At 38.1% G+C, this 20,797-nt stretch overlaps 1 long non-coding RNA gene across 1 annotated transcript in view; it reads right to left on the bottom strand.

Moving 5' to 3' along the window:
* The window catches only part of LOC123618626 (uncharacterized), a 31,323-nt gene extending 11,340 nt beyond the window's left edge, over positions 1-19,983 (bottom strand). Inside the window, exons 1-3 of the long non-coding RNA XR_012511744.1 lie at positions 14,697-19,983; positions 12,426-12,477; positions 10,604-10,722 (exon numbers count right to left, since the gene is read on the bottom strand). This is a non-coding gene — a long non-coding RNA (uncharacterized LOC123618626). The remainder of the gene's footprint in view (positions 1-10,603; positions 10,723-12,425; positions 12,478-14,696) is intronic.
* Between the last annotated feature and the right edge of the window lie 814 nt (positions 19,984-20,797).

Raw genomic sequence — 20,797 nt, 5'->3', positions numbered from 1 at the left:
ACTAACTTTGTAAGCATATTTTCCCAAGAGTTCAAATAAGAATAGAGATACTGTGTTAAATAATAGTACTGCCTTAATTTCAGAGCATTTTACAATATGTATAAAGCACTTTTCCACATAGTATCATACATTATTGTCCTGATTACACCCATGGATTATTTGTTAAAACATATCTTTAAAACCAGTCAATCTTCTAGAGTTCCTGAACAATAAAAAGTGCTGAATATCAGCAAAATAATTTACACAGATTAGTGATACTGATAGCAAGTTCAGCAGGACTCGATTCAGGAAAATTAATAAAAATTCTTTTAAAGTTTTTTTGAATTTTCCAACTGTTCCCATTAAAGAGAACAACTGCATTCAAGAAAAAATATGGCAAAATATGAAAAAATGTTGAAAATGGAATGCTGCAGTTCAGAGGATAGGTCTGGGTATAACTGTTGCTCTTTTTACTTTTTCCTTTTTTCTTTTTCTAGTCTTCATATTGGGTGACCTGCAATTACACTCAGGAATATTGTCCAGAGTATAATTTTTCAACAACGGGAAAAAATTATTGTAACCATATTACTAATCCTCATGACCTACATCCTTCATAAGGAGAATTCTGAATGAAGCCTTAATGCTTATGAATACTTTTAGCCCCATGGCCTGTTCGTTATCCCTAGGAGGCGGGTATTTAATCTGTCAAACATTTGTAAAACACCAAAAGCAGTATGGCCTTTGACCTGGGTCACTAAAATTGCACCCCATTCTAGTGACTTTTTTGATTTCACCCAGCAGGTCCCATGCATTTGTAGCATGCCTTATGAAGCATTCAGGCAGAGTATGATCTTTGACTTCTGGCCACCTGTGTCCCATACTTTTTGTGTGAAAGAAATAAATGACAGGCTTAGAGATTAAGTCCAGCTCTCCCTTTTTATTCAGGTGTATTGCCAGCTGAGTTGAATGACCCATGGGTGCTTTAATTTATAAATTTTTTTACTGTTATAACTTTAGCAATGCATGTGTTACTGACAAATCATCTTAACATTCTGTGCCACAATCGGGTTCTATTCTTTGGTAAGTAGGTATTTCAATCCAATAAAAAAAAAAAATCTAACATATTACATGCACATGTATATATACATCATTAATTACTGCATGTGTTTTCTATATTAATGTCATCATCAGTGTTTTTAAATCCAGGATCTTTGACATTTTGGAATACTTTCCATGGGTTTACAAGAACATTGTTCTATATTACTATTCCAGAACCCATCCTGGGGATAACAGTTGGATATTTTGTTCTGAGCAAGTTTCGTTTTATCAGTTTTAAAACATTCTATGAGAATCTACAACAAAAGGAACTCACTTAATAAAGCATAAAATCTGTTTCTCTTCAATCGCTCATTCTTTAATTCACTCAGCCAAGGGATAATTATTGAATCTCTAGAATGTACCAAGAACTATTCCAGGCACTGTGGAAAATACAAAGATGAGTTTCTTCCCTTTAAGAATCTGATGAAGGGGCTAAAACAGATGTGCTAGTGACTACAACATAGGGTCAGATTGCCCATGTCCCAGACCAGAGGTGTGGGCAATGGTTGGTCTAAGAAAGATGGGGAGGCCCTTCATGGAAGAGATAACTTTTATCCTAAGACTTGGATGATGTGTAAGAATTCAAAAAACATAAACAGAGAGAGAGAAAATAACCTGAGCGGAAGTGAAGAGCGTGAACCATTAAACAGAGAAAAAAAAGAACTGTTAAGCAAATGTCAAATGGTCCAAACGGAGTTGATAACAAAACAATAGAAGAAAAGTTGTGAGACTTCAGTAGAAAAACATGGAAGGAATTGGATGGAGAATACTGAATGCTATGCTAAGGAATTTCAGCTTTATAGGAATATGGAGTTGAGAGTCATCAGATTTTTTTAAATCAAGAGAATACATTTTAACTAGAGGTCTTCAAAATAAGATTGTGCCAGTAGAAAAGACCACCATTGTCAGAGTCATGTCGAGCTGCTTTCTATTTCCAAATCTTAAACTTGGTAGTGATATTAGTAAATATGTTTCTTCTTCTTCTTGTGCCTCAATTTTCTCACATGAAAAAATTAGGAATGATTACTTTTCCCTGTGAGAATTTATTCAGTTAATACGTGCAATGCATCCTAACAGAGTATCTGGACTCATAGTAGGTGAACAAAAACATTGCCTTTCTTTATTTTTCTTCAGAGTTTTAATGAATGGAGAGTTAAAGACTGGGATTAGAAGAATAAAATATAAATGTGAACTGAGATGATAACAGAATATTAATACCTTATTTTTAATATAGGTTTGTATAAAGTGTGTGTCCTCAATATAGACTAACCTATGTGTTTATAATATATGGATGCAGTAGAATATTTAGCTAGCCAAATTTACCTTACCTCATTTCAACAGAATGGATGAAAATTGAAAATTACAGTTTAGTTTCAAATCATAAACCTTAAGCACATAGATAATGTGCTCCAATATTTGTTTACACAAGTTGAATGAATCTATTTATTAAATGCTTGGCATTGTCTCTTAATTTTCATTAGACAACAACCATTCTACTTTGACAGAATTCTGAACAGTGTTAACCCTTTAAAAAAAAGATCACCCCTCACACACGTACATATATGCAAGATAGTATTTTACATAATATTTACATGCACTACATATAAAATAGCATAAGCAAGTAAATCAACTTGTTAATTTGTTGTTAAATGTTAACAACACAATTCCTAACTCAGATCCGAGCAGTTTGAAAAATGTACATAACTTTTTTTTCTACTTCTGAATTCAAAGAATGCATTAAAAAATCAAAATAGGTCACTGCTAATGACTAAATGTCTCCTGTCACAATATCTGATTTAGCATTCCATTTATAGCATCCTCCACCAAAAATCCTCTTTAGTGAATTGCACTGCCTTTTTGAAGATTAAGTCATCAATAATGTGACTTCAGATTCTACCAATTTGACTGTGTTTGCAGAGGCCACCAATTCTGTCAGATGTCATCTGGAGGTTGTTACAGGAGGGACAAGTGGTTAAAACAAATGTAATTAAAAACAAATGTAAATAAATAAGATTAATAAAATCCAAAACACGTATGTCCTGAACATTGCCAAATCTCACTCTCAAATTTTGCCCTCTAAAACCTCTCCCTGACCCTTAATCCTCTCCACAGATCTTTTCTTGGGAAAGTCCAAGATTGTAAAATGAAGCTGGTGAGGGTCTGAGACTAGAAGCCTGACTGACTGAAGACCACGGAGCAGAGGGTGGCAAGGGCAGGGAACAAGGGACACAGCTGAGGGACTGCAGGCCTGCTGAGAATCTCTGCACACAGGTAATGCCCCTCCTATCTGGAGAAGCATGACCTCCCCTAGGCCCTCAAAGTAATGGCTGGCCCTCACATACGAGTTCTGTGTGTGCACATTCCTGCATCCTACAGTCTCAGGAGTACCTGGTGTGTCTCTCCTTGTCCTAAACAAGAGTCATTTCCAGACTTCAGGATTTGAGTTTGGGACTATTCCTGTATTGCAAAAATTTTACCCACTTTATTGAGGTATAACTGACATAGGAAAAGCTGCACATATTTATTGCATATAACTTGATGGGTTTGGAGATTAGTATACACCTCTGAAACCATCACCACATTCTATGCTGCAAACATATCCATTTCCTCCAAAAGCTTCCTCCTGCCATCCTTATTTATTGTTACCATTTGGGGTGTGTGATAAGAATACTTAATGTAAGATTTATCTTCTTAGCAAATTTTAAGGTCTACGGTACTCTGTTGTTTCCTGTAGTCACCATGCTCTCCAGAAGATCTCATGTTGTATAACTGCAGCTTTGTCCCCTTTGACTACTCCCTCCCCTATCCCCCTCCCCCAAGGCCCTGGCAACCACCATTCCACTCTCTGCCTCCATCACGTTCCCTAAACGTGGATTATTTCTATAAATGTGGTGGTTCTTGCACTCACATCTGCTGAAGCCTGGGATGGATTTTTTGCCCAAGAAAAACCATATTATTCATTTCTGAGTGGCCAACCTGCCCTTGCAAACCTGCAATAGTTCTTTTACTCAAAGAAAATAGGTCATGCAGCAACTTTAACCAGGAAAAGTTTATACAGCTTAAGTTCTGCATCTAAATATATTCTAGAAACATACAAACCAAATAATTACATAAATATATTGCCATATCTTACTGAAAATAAATGGACAGAGGAAGACATGAAGGGAGGGGGTATATCCAGTCTTGAGTTTCCTTCTTCCTTCACCACCTCCCTCCCCACCCTTCATACCTCTTCTTTCTTTGTTCTCAGTCTCTTCTAATAATTCAGGGGTGGGGATTGCTACAAGTGCAAGATGTTTAAAGTGTGCAATGTGATGATTTGCTATACATACATATGCATTGTGAAAGAATTCCCACAATGTAATTAACACTTCATTACCTCACATATTTATCTTTGGAGTGATGAGAACATTTAAGTTCTACTGTCTTAGCAAATTTCAATTATGCAATACACTTTTATCAATTGAAGTCACCATGTTACACATTGGATGCTCAGAATTTATTCATTTTATAACTGAAAGTTTATATCCTTTTACCAATCACTCCCTGTTCCCCCCCCCCATGGCCACTGCTTTTCTACTGTCCATTTCTATGAGTTTGACTTTTCCCACACTCTGTTTATTTCAAAATCTTTATTGTTATTGTAAGATTTTATGAGAAGCCAATAAATCTTAGATAATAGGAAGACAAGATAAACTTGACTACTCTTGGGCATATGCTCTGATATGCTCTGACTTTGTATGTTTAATATCAGCCAGTGGAATAATGGGATCTTAGGAAGATAACAAACATATTTTCTATTTAAAGGGCAGTCAGAGAAACTGAGATTGGGAAGGCCCATCCAAGCAAATCTGCATGGCTGCAACTTACCTTTGCAAATTAATTTACTGGAATTCTGTATTATACATCACTCTAGAGTCCTTAGTTCATATTATGGCATGGTGAAAAATGTATCTTTCCCCTGGGTCAGAGCCCTCAAAGCTGACAGCCAGATCCTGGACTGACGAACATCACCTGCTGAGACCTCCTGGGAAATGATTCTGGTATACGTCGTCCACAAGGTATACCTAGCCACCAATACTAAGTGTGCTTTATTTTTTATAATTTTATCCAGGCTTATTTTGACTTATACCTGTCATTGGTCAATGTATGAAAGTATTTTATACTGATACCATTTATTATATATTTGGCTAAAACATTAAGGCCATAATGATAAAATAGAATTTATTGATAAAACATTATATAACTCACTGTAAAAAAAAAAAAAGCTGAGAAAATGAAAATCTTTGCAAAATACCTTTAAAATTTGTGCTTCTAAATGAAAAGAAACTTTTTAGCAAGAACTTTTATCCTCTTATTTATCTTATAATCATGTACCAAATAAATTTCTATATATTCTTTTCAATTATAAAGGAGTACTTAGATGCTTCAGTGACAAGAGGCATAGTTCTGGGTGCTGTGGAGAGAACTTAAAAAAATGAAGCAGTCCAGTGTGGGCGGTGGGCCATGATAAAAAGTAATCATTGTCATGCCAGAGTTAGGATAAGTCATTAGGAAGAAAGAGATTAAATCCAGGTGAGCTCGGGAAAGGCTTCCGGATGGAGATGGTGTTTAGACCAACCTTCGAAAGATGGCAGTTCTCTTTTGGGTCACGTTCTTAGATACATCTGTATCAGACATCTGATAAAACATTTTTCTACTTTGTGTTAGTTAATATATCTGAACTGTGCTGTCAGCAGCATCCCTGACTTTGCCTAGTTTAGTCAGCCCTACACAGATTTGTTTTATGAGCTAAGCTATATATTGGAATTTCTTTGTTTCCGTTTGCTGACCAGAATCAACAGACATTCACAGATGGCTCAGGCCTGCCTCTCTGAAGAAACAGCAACATCTTCCAAACTGAATATTAAGGGCTACTACCAGTGTCTGATTAAAGAAACAATTTATCTAGCATTACAATTAACTATTGATTGATTAATACTTGTGTGATAATGTTGACAGTTTGAATTCTACAACTTAAATTTTACAACTTAACTAAGGTTTATTGAACACCTTGAATGAATTGGAAATTAACTTGGTAGTATAATTTTGTGTATATGTGTTTTTAAAGTAATAGTTAATGTCACAACACAACACCTACCATAAGGTAGGCATTTGATCATTACCCGTTGGATTAATTTAAAAATGACTTAATTGCACACTTGATTAGCCTCTTCTTGGAGCCATTTTCCTCACACACTTGCCACTGTCAAAAGCAGCAACCATGAGAACACTAGAGGACTTGAATAAATGGCTCTTCCAGGAGTATCAGCAGATAGATCAAATTTACGGTTGAACGACATGGAGGTGTCAAGCATGATCCCTGATCTTCCGGCCCCAGCAAGCCTTGATAGTCACCAAAATCCAGAAGAGACAAGCAAGAATAGGTGGATGGGAGAAAATAAATTTAGGTTTTGAAAATGTTGACTATGAGATATTGATAGGCTGTGAAAATATAAAATAATTAACTGAAATTTTGGAGAAGGTGTGAGCTGGACATATTGATTTGGATGTCATCAATACACTTACAGAAACTGAAGCTATGGTGAAAGCTGAAAATTCTAAAGTGCATGGGGTAAGAAGAGACCAACAGTAGTCGGGAGCTGGGTGGTCTGTCCAATACCAGATACCGTGGAGAAGCATATTTATCCAGTGCAACTCAGCTCCTACTCTTTATGCAGCTGATGGGCCCACTAGAGTGGGAGATGGAGGGGCCTCATCTGAGCTACTAATGGTGCTGTTCCCCTCAACTTGATTAAACTTTAGGAAAGCAAACATACCCACATGCCTAGAGAGTGGCACACCCAGCTCCATGGGAACAGAAGCCCCTGCACTCACCACCTTTTGGACCTTGCCCTATGTGCCTCTTCATCTGGCTTATCATTTGGATTCTTTTAAAAAAAATTTTTTTTAATTGAAGCACAGTCAGTTACAATGTGTCAATTTCTGGTGTACAGCACAATGTCCCAGTCATGCATACACATACATATATTCATTTTTATATTCTTTTTCATGAAAGATTATTACAAGATATTGAATATAGTTCCCTGTGCTATATAGAAGAAACTTGTTTTTTAAAAATCTATTTTTGTATATAGTGGCTAACTTTTGCAAATCTCTAACTCCCAAATTTATCCCTTCCCACCCCCTTTCCCCGGTAACCATAAATTGTTTACTATGTTTGCAAGTCTGTTTCTGTTTTGTAGATGAGCTCATAGTGTCCTTTTTTCCCTTTTTTTAGATTCCACATATGAGTGACATCACATGGTATTTTTCTTTCTCTTTCTGGCTTACTTCACGTAGAATGACGATCTCTAGGTCCATCCATGTTGCTGCAAATGGCATTATTTTATTCTTTTTTTATGGCTAAGTAGTCATTTGTATTCTTTATAATAAAACTGTAAATATTTAAAAAAATATTCAAGGCTCCACCACATCTTGAACAACTATCACAATCTTTAGTAAATATCTGTGTGTATCTTTGCCACTAAACCTCCATATATTTTGATAAATGCATAAGCTTTTGTCTGTATCTGCTTTAAACTGTGCTTCCCTTTCAAAGGAGTGTGAAATATAGTTTATATTTAGTTAATTCTTGTCTCAAGATTTTCCACATTTTATATATATATATGTATATATGTGTTTATATACATATACATAAAGAACTATAGTAAGGATAAAATGGAATAATGTATGTGAAAACATTTTTATTAATTCTAAACTTTATGTGTTTTGTATATTGTACCATGCACAGGTGCATGTGTGTGGCTGCAAATCTTCCTGCAATATATCAAATTACCATCACCATCACCATCACCATCACCACACATCCAGCTGCTCAAACAAACTAAGGCAGCAGTATAAAAAGGAATACTTCAGTAATGTGGCTCAAAAATAAGGAAAATGCAAAAACACTTCTATCATAATATATATGGTAAAAGCAAATATGCTAAGAACAGGCCCACCTGGGAAGAATTTAAGTCCTCTTGTCCTGCACATGCTCCAAACACAGGTCCTAAAATGACCCCTTGGCCACCACTGCCCACATGGTATCATCTGTACTGGGGCTGAAGGGACTGAGGCTGTTAGGAGGGGAGGCAGTGCAGCCCCAGAAGGAATCAAGCATAACAGTTAGAAAGATGAGAGAAGAGAGAGTGAGCCCAAAAGAAAGATCTGGTTCCCTTCCTGTGAGGGGAAGGGTGGCCAGAAAGAGCAGTCTTGAGAACTGAGATTAAAGACCCCACACCTTGGAGGAGCTAAGAGGGTATACTGAGAAAATGTAGGCCAGCAAACCCCAAGCATCAACTTTGACGAACACCGTTTAGGTTAAAGGTGCTGACTTGATTTCTGTGATGTCGCCGTATTCCCTCCATGTGGTAAATGCTGTGGTCAGTTCTCACTCCTCCTCCTGGGTCAGGTCTCAGAAGTGCCTGCCATCCCTGTTCACTCTTCTTCTGGAAACAGGCCTGGCCCCTGGAACATCCCTCTCTCAGAATGCGGATCTGCCTCAGGGCTGCTCCTTTGGAGCCTCTTTTTCTGCCTGTTTCTATCCCTTTAACCTTGCTTCCATGGGACTTCATTGCATTCATTTGCATTTTTGGTTTATCATTGAGCTGATGCTGGATTAAGATATTCAATTCTCACTTCTACATCTGTCTAAAAATTTTTACCCTGATCCAGTATTTGGATGATGAATCCAGCTTTATTAATTTTACATAGCATACTGTACTACTTTTGCTTTCTTAGTTTGAAATTCTTATTTTCTGATTCTGTACCTGCCCTTGCGCTTAACCTGAACATTCTTAAACTTTCACAGCTTCATGGTTTGATTTTTCTTCTCCTTTTAAAAGATTCGTATGTTTTCATTCCTTATACACAGGCCTGTTTAAGGGCTTCTTCTGTAACCTCTGTTATGTACTCACTTTCAGTATTGTTTTGATTGGAGATCAAAGAAGAAGCAAAGCCAACTCTTCTAAACTCTGATCTCTATCCATCTGGGCATTTTTAAATTAGCATATTAACTCATCCTGGTAACTATTAAGATTCAAGCATTTAATAACTATTGTAACTATTCCAGCAAAATAAAAACATTAGTCCAACAGGTGGAGTGAAAACTCTTCCAAGATAGAGAAATAATTTTCTTGTGTCTGTAATTTACTTAAAAAGTTTTTCAGCGGTATAAATGTTCTGTTAACTCCAGAATATACTAACTTAAAATATATCACAGAAAAAGTTAAAATAATAATATTATAGAGGAGAAGACATTTTGAGTTGACTGATAGACCCATTAGAATGTTTTCAATATTGCTGCAATGGAAATTTTACTTCTTATAGTTATGAAGGTACTGCCACAAAATGAATGAATAAATACCAAATTCTGTCTGCGCTCCATAATGATGTTTCTTATCATACAATAACTGCTTACTTTAATAGCTGATAGAAATCTTGCTAACACAAGTCTTCTAGACAATTCTTCCACTGTGTCATTAATAGTAATAGTTCCTGGTTTTCTTTCTTTGATTCAGATGAAGCACTAAAAGAAAGGCCACAGACTCAGAAATCACTTTATAACAGGCAGCATGACTTGGGTTCTACAACTTTTTCCATGAGACAGGAAGCAATTGAATGTCTCCATGGCTTTATTGGAAGTTTTTATAAGTCTAGACAAAAACTTACACAGAAACCATTTGCAACCCTGTAACGACAGAACGAATGTGTTCAGAATGACTCTCCATGGAGAGTCAATAATTCCAATTAGACGGCTGATCTCTAGGAGTAGACCGTTTATTTGTTTGTAACTTAGTTACAATTCTAAATATTTTTAGGCTCGAGTGAAGCCTCACTAAACTGGAGATTTCATAAACTAGTAAAAAAAAAATAGCCTTGGTATTATTACTTCATTTTATACTTTAATCCACTTGTAACACTATTATAAATCGACATTTTGATATGTTCATGTTCTGATTTTTTATCTACATGCAAACAGATTTTATTAAATTTAAATAGAATGACTACTGCATAGAAATGCAAGGTATTTGAAATGCTTTTTATAAGATCAGAATATTTTTCAAAAAAACCAATCTGTACAAAGATAAGGACAAATTATTAGGCAATAACCAAGATGACTTTGTAAATCATCAGTAGTATTTTATATTAATAGCCCACTCATACATTTGAAACTGCCTCTTAAACAAAAAGAGTAACAAATCAAACCTATTTGTCTTCTGGTAAAGTTTGGTTTAATCCTGTGTGCTGTATCTGTCATTAAATCAGCATTGCTAGACCTAAAGATGTATAAATGGATTATCAGAAGAATAGAAAATTATGTTAGCTAAGATAAGTAACAGAAAACAATCATAACTATTTTAGGTAGAAAGTGATAATTCAATAGAAGGACACAAAAATTATCTTGGAAAAGTCAATGCCGCCAAAGTTTCTAGAAACAGTAAATGATAAAGTTCCCGAATTCTTCACTACCCCTGCATACCTGCTATGACATCTGCTTCACTTTTTCACTCTCAGGAGACTGACTTCCTTTGCCTCTCTCATCCGGAGGGTGGGTGGATCATAGTCCTCCAGATTAAAGGCTCAGCCTTGTTCTTCATTCTGAATGTTAGGAGAGACTATTGGTAACTGGTACTTTCTCCTGGTCCAATTATTATTATCATTTTTTTTATTGACGTATAGTCAGTTGCAATGTGTCAGTTTCTGGTCTACATCATAATGTCCCAGTCAGTTAAAGACAGACGAGGTCATACTCTGCCCAAACATAATGGAACAGGGTGATGTGGGATAGAGTTCTTGCATGTACTGGAGATAGTTTTGGGGAAAAGGCAAATTATGTGACCTGGGAGGGGCACAAAATTGAGTCATTTTTATGATCATTATCAGATTTATTAGCACATTAATGAAAACACTTTCATAACTATTTTGAAAGGACTTCTCATACAAAAAGCTTCCCTGTAGGTAGAGAAATAGAAAGATTACGTAGATATGGCTCCTCCTCTCAAAGCGCTTATAATCGGATGTTTGCGGTACTTTAGAATTTCTCTAATTACGTCACTGTCTGCTATGTGGTTATCATATATTCACAGTACAAAATAAATATTTACTAAATTGAAAAGGAATATATATTTACTTTTTAAGTATATGCATAACGCACAAGCAGGCGCACGTGTATGTTTATTAATAATAGTTTCAGTAGACCAAGGAAGCGCCAATAAGGGGCAAATTATTTAGTAAGTCAGGGAATCATTAACTTAGCAAGTAATGTGATTGCTGTTTTACAGATCCAGGAGGTCTGTAAGACACAAAAGAGTGGATCCCGTAACTCTTCGAAAGAGCAAGAAGGCCAGCTTTTTGCAGTCCATCAGCAATTTTGTTTTGTTTTCTAAAATCGTTAGAAAAGAAGATCTATACAAAAGTGTGAAGGTGTGTGGAAAGTCACCTCTGGAGAAGCAACGGCTGCCTTTGAGTCCCTCACTTTTACTCTGTAAAGCTTTTGTGAATCACACCCTTCCTCAGCCCCAAACCCTCCACACCCTCCCACCTTAGAGTGAAAGACAGACTTCCCCATGGTCCCAAGCCCCACAAAATCCGCTCCTCCCTGTTGGCTCTCTGAAGTGTTCCAGAACTTCCTCTTGCCCATTCTGCTCCTGACACACTGCTCTTCTCACTGTCCTTCAAGCGTTCAGAGCTTTTGCATTTGCTGTTCCATCTACCAGGAGTGCTCCTTTCTCAGATTTTTGCATGGCCCTTCCCCTCATTTTCTTCAAGTCTTAAATGACACCCTTTCCACATCCAGCCTTTTCTATCCTACCTGCTTTATTTGTCTCTGTATCTTGCAAACTACATCTTCACTTAAACTAAAGAGTGAGGAACTCAGTTTAATCTAATTACATTTTTATTCATAGAGAGAGCTTTAGATAATTATATAAAAACATAAAACCTAGGAAAGCTGTGAATTCACAATGTGAGATCTTTTAAAAGTGTTAGGTTCTTACCAGTTTAGGAGAGTTTATGAACAATCTAGACTCAAGTTGGTAAATGAGTTGAAATTACTTCACATGGCCGCGATATGGATGGCTGGTAAGTTTGGGGGTGGCCTGAGTGTTATCTGACAAGCATATGGGATTTGGAATCAAAAGAACAGAGTTCAAATATTAGTGTTGCCACTTCCTTGCTTGCAATGTTGGGCAAGGTCATAAAATAGTACATAAGATATTAGTAACAAATGCTTAAAATAAATGAATAAATAAGTAAATGAACTTTTGTAAGCCTTAAACTTATTAAAGGGAAGTAGAACTTACAGTATCTGGCTCATTTGGTTGTAGCAAAGATGAGATAAAATATTAAAATGCCCTGTAAAGTGAAAACAGTGTGTATTAGTTATTATTACTCTTAGTAATCAGGAAAGTAATAAGGTAGACACATAGTTGAAAAAAAGTTTATACAGCCTCGTGTAGGTAGAGATACTGGTCAGCACATTGATATGCACAAGTCTAATCACAGTATAATTGGGAAGGTGTAATAAAGAATAAGAATATTTATCTCAGGTAACTATATGCCAGCTACTGAACCAATAATTTTATAGCATTATCTCCTTGAATAACTACTGCAATCCTATAAGGCAAATGACTATTAACATTTCAATTTTACATAGGAGAAAATGGAAGCGTAACCAGCCACCTTTCACACAGCTAGTTAATGCTTCAGCAGTGACTGAAATTGGTCAATTTATTAGTCATTTGGTATTTTACGCACTCGTACTAATTTTATTAATCTAAACCCATAATGATATGTGCCCTTCATACAGCTAACTTCTAGTTCCTCTCTGAAAGTGGAAATATAACAGATAAACAAAATTAATTAACATTTGCTAGGATTCAAAAACAAACATACAAGTTCCTCCACACATGAAAAAAAAAGCTGTTGCAATGAGTCAGAAAAACATGAGGTCAGAGGTGTTTACATAAATTTGAAATAAATATACAATAGGATACGTCCTCAGTGGCATTTGTAAATTTTATTGCAGGATGTGCATCTTAAGGAATTTGCAAATAAAAGTCATCAACAGTTCCGGCCCAGCTGTCCCTTACAGAGCACAATGACTCTTTGGCCCTCTGCTCCACCAGAGGTCACTGCACCACCTGCCAGGCAAGGGCCCCAGGTGCTGAGGGCAGAGTCCCCCTCTCTGCCCCCGTGGTGACCTCTGTGCACACAGTGCCTTCCTGGGTCTCAAGAGAGGATGATCTGTCAATGTAAGTGAGCTTCCTGCTACCATAGAATCCACAGAACATGCAGGGATGTGATTAATTGTCCAGACCCTGAAATTACAATACACCTCTTCTCGGGCTTGATTATATGAAAAAGAGCAATTAAAATTGCAGAAAAACTGTTCTTTAAATGAGGTTGAATCTCAAGGTCTAGAATGTAACAAAACTGCCATTATATTCAATTTTTATCATCTGAAAGATCAGTTCCACTGTGAGTAACCTTTAGACGTTACATACGTACATTTTTTTCCCCTAAAATGATTTTTAACTTCAATATTGATGACAAGAAAGAATTAAATACCTTAAGGAGGTGGAAGAAAGTATTTACAGGGGAAACAGCCATCTGATTGTGAACGAGCTCTTGCATATTAAACAGGACAGTTTTGTCCCTTGTCTCATAGCTATTGAAAAGCTGAAAGTGTTTGGAAGGGAAAAATTAGGGTTGGGAGGAGGTGGGGGTGACGAGGTCTGGTTTGTCTATGTGACACATTTCTTACTGGCACCATGCCCACAAATTTTTTTCATGCCCTTTTGACAGACAGAGGTTGTATAAAAAGCTCTAAAGAGATCAACTTTCCTGAGAAAAGATTCGAGACAGGACAGTTAGGGCAACCCAGCCAGTACTGGCCATGAGACCAGACCAGACCAGATGGTAGATCCTGGTCAGTGCTGTGAAAAAGGCCAGAAAGAACAGTAGGGTGAGATGCCCAGGGATGGCATGGGCCCTAAGGTCCTCGGAGGACACGGGATGGGGGCAAGGAGAAAGTGCAGCTTTGTGAATTTGGGGCAGGGGGAACTGTAGAAAAGGAAAACACTCATTATTTTTAAGCCAATGATTAATGATCCCAGGGATCACAAGGAGACTTGGAGATTAAAAATAAGTGTGAGGGGGGAGGTTTAGCTCAGTAATAGATTGCATGCTTAGCATGCACGAGGTCCTGGGTTCAGTCCCCAGTACCTCCATAAAATAAATAAATGAGTAAACCAAATCACCCCCACCTTCAAAAAACCACAAACAACAACAAAAGTAATAAAAAATAAATAAATGTGAGGATTTACCCAAAGGAAACAAATATACATGAATATTTATGAACAAGGGAATTAGTTGCAATATTATTTATAATATTGGAATTTTTAAAGTAATCGATGTGTCTATGTATATGTATATGTTATAGTAAACATATATATGATATGTGAGAATGTAAATATCAGGGAACAATACATAGCCACTAAAATATGTTTTCTAACAATATTTTAAATCTGAAAAAATACATTAAGTTTAAAAATTCATAAAGCAGCACTTACCCTTATATATGTAGATGTATACATATGTCATATATATACACGTACGTGAAAAGAGAAAAGAGAAAGATAATGAAACAATACATCAAGATGTCACAATAATTTCCTTTAGATAATGAAATTGCATATGATTTTAATTTACCTTCTCTATGCTTCATGGAGTCTTTCAGATTTTTTTTTTTTTACAATACTAGAGTTTTCCTTTATATTTTATACTTTCTTAATTGTAAATGTCATTAAGGAACATTAAAGTTTTCAATAATACTGAATATTATTAAATGAAGCATAAAGTTCCCCTGCTCCATTTCCTCTCAAGCCCCTGTAACCCTTTGAATCATATCTCTTGGTGGCCCTGTATTTATCCACATTTGTTTTCAATTCTTTAATTAATTACTATCAGGATTCTAAATAATATATTTATATTTTATGCTAGTTATTCTACATATGTCTCTGATTCTTTCTCTCCTCTTTATTGAGCAATTCCACTCTTGGGTATATATCCAGAAAAAAAATGAAACACTAATTTGAAAAGCTACATGCACCCCAATGTTTGCAGTAGCACTATTTACATTAGCCAAGATATGGAAGCAACCCAAGTGTCTGTCAGTAGACAAATGGTACACACACACATACACACACACACACACACACACACACACACACACACACACACACACACACAGGACTATTACTCAGCCATAAAAAAGAATGAAATTCTGCCGCATGCAGCAATGTGGATGGACCTAGAGAACACTGTGTTTAGTGAAATGTCAGGTAGGGAAAGACAAATACCATATGATATCACTTATATGTGCACTCTAAAAACTAAAACAAATGAATATATATAACAAAACAGAAACAGACTCACAGATATAGAAACCAAACTAGTGCTTACCAGTGGGCAGAGGGAAGAAAATAGAGGTATGGGATTAAGAGATACAAACTACTATATATAAAATATATAGGGATGTTCCACTCTGGGTCTTCTGGCAGCATCTCACCAACAGGGATGATCTCCGTCCCCTGTTTGACAGATGCCCCCAGGAGCTCCAAGGGGAAATTTTGAGTGAAGCTTCAGAATCTGAGTAAGCAAGCAGTGGGCACAGTGTTTGAAGCAGCTGGATTCTAGTAAATTGGCAGTACCTATGAGGAATTTTTATCAGAGAGATGCTTTAGGCAGTAACAACTGGAGAAAGTTGTCCCAAAGATTTGCCCATCTCCTCCTTAAGTACATCATCTAGTCAGTAGTCATGATAAGATTACTCGGCAAATCGTCTTAGGCTCAGACATTTGGGGACAAAGAGTTTCCCAGACTTATATTAAAAAAAAACTGAAGGATGCTATGTAATCTTAATAATAAACCTGAGGTAAGGGAATGGATCCCACAGGTCAGATTTTGCTGGAAAAGCGACATATGCAAACCCTACATAGTTTATGAAATAAACTACCTATAGAAATACATGAAAAATTCACACTATTAACTTTCACAGGCATGAGGATACTTGTTCTGATTTAAAAAAAAATATTTTTGTTGTTTTGTAGGAGATAATATTAGACAAGCATACCTTACTAGTTCTAAAATAATGTGTGATACCAGCTTTATCGTCCCTCCCTATAGGTGATAATAGGACATAGTATATCAAAACAGAATCTAAATTGGAGGACTGGATTACGTAAGAAATGCAAATGGCCACAAAAGACAAGTTTAGGGGCACCTTTATTCAGTGATGGGGGCCTACTTCAGGCAGTGTTGACACCCTATGTATAAATTATGAGCAAATATATGGGAGGATGGAAAAACTGTATGCTGCTCTGTGTGATTTTTCTAAGCCGATGAAATTTGAAATCCTCCAAGAAGTATCTGGGGAGTAGAAAGATTAGAAACTGATAATTTAGCCTATTATAAATGCAGGTAGAGAGTTATGAGAAAACTTTGGCCTATCTTTCAGAGTGCTGGAGTGTGAGGGTACTGGCCTGACCCCCAAAACCCAGCTCTTTTCCATATTGTTCACCAGACAGCAAATAACATGGCCTGGGCTGGTCTGCTGCTGCAAACTTAGGGCGGTCTGCCGGGCATGCTTTTCCATAAAAGGGAAGGAAGTTCCTGACCCCTACTCAGAGTAAGTTTAGGAACATTTAGTGCCAAGATCAAGGCAGAGAAGACCAGTCAAACAAAGGGAACAGAGTGCAGCAAACCCCCTGGTAAGCAGAATATTCTGGAGGTAAAAGCAAGTCTTCAGAGCTTATGATAAAGACTTCACTCCTGACAGTACTGTGTCCCTGTGACTAAGGAAGCAATTTTAGCTGTTACAGAAGCTTCGTGTTTAGTTTGCAGAGAGCATTTTATTCAGGAAACAATGCCTCTAGAAACCTTTCAGTTTGCCAACCTAAGACTCACAAATAATGAAACAGTGCATCTACAAGTTGAAGCTCTTGGTTCCAATTCACTGAAATGCTTCATTACATTTAAGTCTCCTTTTTTCACCACAGATATACAACATCTCACCAGCATACATTCTATTGTTATGGTTGGATGCCCTGCCAACTCTAAGTTCAGTGGCGTGAGAAAACCATCGTAGACACTGATGCTTTGTCCATGGGTCCCAAGCTTCCTTCAGACTGGATAGTATAAACTGTAATCAGTGTGAGAACGGAATTTAACAGCACAATAAGGAGTGAAAAAAAAAATCTGAGACATTTTCTAAAGGCTGTACCTCTAACTGCAGTAACTCAGTCCTCTAGGGCCACGCTGAACAGAGTCAATTAATGAAGGAAACTGACATCTAGACTGTTCCGCTGTCTAATAGGAGAGAAGATCTCTAAGAGTAGAGAGTAGATAGTAGCTGACAAAAGTATTCTCATTTTTAGAGGCATGACAGAAATGAGAAACAGATCTAGGGAACATTTCTTGAAATCAACTAAGGCTACTCTAGAGCTGCAGTGTCCTGTTTATGACAGCCCTTCACGCCCACCTTGATGACTGAGCCTAGAATCTGGCTTGTGTGCCCATCGTAACCTACAGATCTGCAAAAATGCCATAAATGAATAAAATATGCAAAGCATTTTCCTGGCACATGCAATTAACATATAAGTAAAATAGGCAGCTCACTTGGTAAACATGACGTGTAACAAACAGCTATTAGACAAGAGTGACAAAAATCTAAACTAAATGAGCTTTAGCAAAAAAAAAAAAAGTTAGGGGGAAAGAAGGAAGGAAAGAAAGGAAAAGGAAGAAAAGAATAGGTTTCCTCATTGAATTGAAAAATCTAGGGATAATGTTTTTCCCTCTGCATTGGCTCCATCCTTGGGCAAATTCTAACAATGACAAAAATGGCTGCCAGCAGTTCCAGAAAGTCTAGTTGAAAATATGAGTTCTTTCTCAAGAGCTCTAATGAAAGTTCCAGAGTTGAGACTCACTGGCTTCATCGCGTCTCATCGCCATCTCTGAATTGTGGCTGGAGGGATGGAATACTCTGTCTGGGCCTGGATCATATTCATGCATCTGGAGGCAAAGGAGTAAGGCTAACATAAAATTAGTATGAGTACGGAAAATCAGGGAGCTGTAACCAGTAACAGAGAGTGGATGTTATGCAGGCAAAAGGGGTTTTACTGCTGAAGGGTGCGTAGAATTTATACCTCAACAAGGGAATAGAAATAACATGAACACAACATATTAGCCCTGGCCTCTCACAGGAAGCTGACACCCCTGTCCTGTTTCTCACACATCCACCAAATGGGACCAGCTCCGGCCTCCTCCTCACTCATCCTTCTTCCATCAAGAATGGATCATTATCAAAGGCAGGAAATGTCATTTGGCCTCAGTCCTAATGGGTGGAGAGTTTTTGGTGCGGAGTTAACCCCCAGGTCAGTAGTGGCGGGATCTGCTCCCACATGTTTGGCAGGTGAGACCAGTCTGGAGCCAGTCCCGTTGGGTAAGTGGCTGAGGAGGTGATATTACATTGAGATTCAGGGCAAAAGCCATACAGTGATGAAGAGTCTGCCTCAGCCTGGCCTTGCCCTCTGCACACACATCTCCCAGGCACATTGCATTTGGGGCAGTGTGGGTTGAAAGAAGAATTCAAGTGGTTGATATCCTGGGTCCTGGCCCAAATACCATCTCTTTTCACCCTTTAGCATGATTTACACTTGGCTCTGTTTCTGCAGATCGTGTATGTGCGGGGAACTTGAAATTAGGAGGAAAGCTCACCCAAAGAAAGAGTGAGACTCACGCTTTAGGAAAGGCCTCAGATGTTTATACAAACCTGCCAGTGCAGCTGCTCCTGCTGAGTAAAATCCCACATGCAGCCGGCAGGATCTGGTGTGAGTGGGGAGAGGGATTTATTTCCCCTTCCAGACAGGCTCTCCTGGGAACTTTAAATGGTAAAAGCAGTGAACTTCCATATGGGCTGGCGAAGGCCATAAGTAGTCTCTCTGCACATGCGATTTTTTGGCCATGAGCCTCCTCACCTTACTTTGAACTCTGTATTTCCTTTCCTTTGCCAGCTGTAAGCCTATGTCCAGGATCAACAACGGATTTGTGGTAGGGCTAAACTGGGGGACTCGTGTGGCCTGCTTAGAAGATCTCTGAAACAGCCACTCCATCACCGGCCGGTCCATTAGAGAAACCTTCATTTCTGAACTTTTACAAGGGATGGTCAGAAAGAGATGAGGAAAGAAAACATTGTGTTAACATGAATGCCTTGACCACAGAATATCCAAAGCCAACCCTCCTTCATTCTCTTCCATCGGAGAGCCACATCGAAATTCAGTAATTCCTCAACGTGGTGGCAGTTTTCAGACACCTCTTCTGTGGGTTCAGCAACATTGAGGAAAAAAATTCATCCCTGAAAATATGCTGCTGGTGCTTCTTGGAATTAAGAAGATGAATAGAAGCTGTTGGGGGGTGGGGAGGAAAAATCAGTAGTGAGTCATTTAGATTGTATTTAACAAATCAAACCAAGGTAGTGACATTTGCAGCACGTATGTGTGTGGCTTGCATAGCAGACCTCCAGAGGAACACCGTCTAGGATGCATCTGCTGGCTCCTTGTACAGCAGGCACTCTGGCGTCTGTTCCCTTTCTGACCTAGCATCCAACAGTGCTTGAGACTCACTTCGCAGATTAAAAGGGCCCTTGGAGTTCCAAGCATCAATTCAGCATTTCAGATAACAAGAAAGAGGAGGAAGGGAAGCGTAAAATGCCCACTGTCCAGCTATCAGCTCCCTTTCAGTGCTTTTCCCAGCTTTACTAGTGAGTAGTCACACTGCCTCAGCTTGCTGCTAGCCGACCGAGGCTGTGCAATGTCAGGCTGAACAGAACTGTGTTCAAACCAACAGCCTCTGCCACAGGATGCAGTCCCACATCCCTCAAGCCCTGGCTTTCTAGTTCTCTGGTCGTCTTCTCCCCCCAAAAGCAGCATCCACATCCCCAACACCAAGGCATTGCTATTAAACCCACTGGATGGAAAGAGAAATAAATGCTGGGGAAGATATCAGCCTCAAGGAGGAGTTTAAGACAGTATCTCACTTCCTCATTCTCATTTCAACTTCCCTTCTCATTCTTCTTCCCTTCTCCTCCAGGAATTTGTTAAAATCAAGGGAAAAGAGTTTATTGGGCCCCAGTACTAGCACTGACTTTTCGTTTTGACAAAGAAAGGATGAGTCATTCAGACCTGAGAGGTATACACTTTTCTCTCTCCTCTCCCCATAGCGTCAGGCTACTAACTAGAATGGTCCAGGCTGTTGTCCCAATCAGGAGCCAATTTGCTTTAAGATTCGTAGTACCTTTCCCCTACTTTGCTCTACATTGCAGGAACTATATTCCTCAGCTTCCTTCACCTCTGGGTTTTTGATTAAGCAGCCAATGGGAAACCCTAACAGAAGATTAGGAAGAGAAGAAGGAAGGAATGGCAGTTACCCTATTGCACTTGCTCTCTGCCACATCTCTTTCTAGTTCCCACTAGATAGCCCCTCCCTTTATTGTTCCAGTTTCCAACAGGCAGGCCTCACTGTGGCCCCAGCTCTCACTGTACGGCCTTGACTTCTGGGCTAATACCATCTTCTCCCTTTGTTCCTCTGTTCCAGAGGAAGGGTAGCAGCTTCTTAT

The sequence above is a fragment of the Camelus bactrianus genome, chromosome 14 (genome assembly GCF_048773025.1).
Source record: "Camelus bactrianus isolate YW-2024 breed Bactrian camel chromosome 14, ASM4877302v1, whole genome shotgun sequence".
NCBI lineage: Eukaryota > Metazoa > Chordata > Mammalia > Artiodactyla > Camelidae > Camelus > Camelus bactrianus.
This window is presented reverse-complemented; position numbering and strand designations above follow the sequence as displayed.